At 53.3% G+C, this 1,206-nt stretch overlaps 1 pseudogene; it reads right to left on the bottom strand.

Moving 5' to 3' along the window:
- Nucleotides 1–586: 586 nt before the first annotated feature.
- LOC132247889 (U2 spliceosomal RNA) lies at nt 587–788 on the bottom strand (annotated as a pseudogene).
- Nucleotides 789–1,206: the final 418 nt, after the last annotated feature.

The following is a 1,206-nucleotide window of genomic DNA, read 5'->3' as shown; positions in this document are numbered from 1 at the left end:
CGGCCAGAGCCTCCACGCAAGCCTCGAGCCCCACATGGAGAGGGGCATGAACCCTCAGGCCATGAGACAGTGGGAGGTCCCGAGAGACATCCTCATGCCAGCTGCCAGGCGTAGGAGCCGCCATTCCTCGCCAGGACAGGGTTAAACTGTGAAGCGCAGCAAAAAAAAAAAAAAAAGCCTCAGGCTGACTCAGGGGACTGGGACTGGGAGGGGGCTGAAAACGCCCCAAAATCGGCCTGAGGTGGGGCAGAGCAACCCCGCAGGGGCTCAGGGCAAGCCCCAAGGCAGGGGCAGATGGCAGGGACCAAGGGAAGGGGCCCTGGGGGAGGGAGGCAGCAGAAATCAAAGGGACAACTCAGGCGGGGGTGGGGGAGGGGCAGAGGCAAACGAGGCTGCCAGAGCCCAGGGGAAAAAGGCTCAGAAAGTGGGGGGAAGGGGCAGGGAGGGGGTCCCCAGGGACTGGGTGGGGAGAGGCAAGGGGTTTTTTTGGGGGCGGACAGGAAAAGGGGGACAGGGAGTGTGAGGCAACGAGCTGAAAGCACCTGAGCTGGAGGAGCTTAGAAGGGCTTCAGCTGTCGGCGGCCATCAAGAAAGAAAGAAAGAAAGAGGCACTGCAATACCAGGCCGATGCGTGGAGTGGATGGAGCAAGCTCCGAGTCCATCTCCCAATTCCAAAAATCCATTTAATATAAAGTCCTCACATCGAGGACATATCAGATATTAAACTGATAAGAACAGATAGAAAGACTTAAGTTAAGTCACTCACCCCAAGTCACCAAAGCTGGGACTTGAACTTAGATCTCCCACGTGGTAGGCAGAAACACTGCCACACAGCCACGAAAGAAAGAAGAGAAATTTCCTAAATCATCTCCTTTCCTCCCCTTTTTAGATGTCTCAGCCAATTGGGTCTAGTGCTGATAGAAAGTGTTCCCCCTGTTCCTCCATGACCATGCCACACAAATGGATTTCACATCCCAGTGGAGGATATGGGATGCTACCCCTTGATACCAGTTTAGTTACCTAAGAGAGAAGTACCAGTGACCTAGTAGAGGCTTGAGCCATGGCATCATCCCCTGATGGCTAATATTATTTGATGACTAGGAGTGTGCTAAATGGGCCCTTTTCAGATTCGGCCCAAATTGGGGACAGCGATTCAATTCGTTGATTTGGATCACTGTCCCTAATTTGATTTAGCCAAATCTGAAT

The sequence above is a fragment of the Alligator mississippiensis genome, chromosome 1 (assembly GCF_030867095.1).
Source record: "Alligator mississippiensis isolate rAllMis1 chromosome 1, rAllMis1, whole genome shotgun sequence".
Taxonomy (NCBI): Eukaryota; Metazoa; Chordata; order Crocodylia; family Alligatoridae; genus Alligator; species Alligator mississippiensis.
This window is presented reverse-complemented; position numbering and strand designations above follow the sequence as displayed.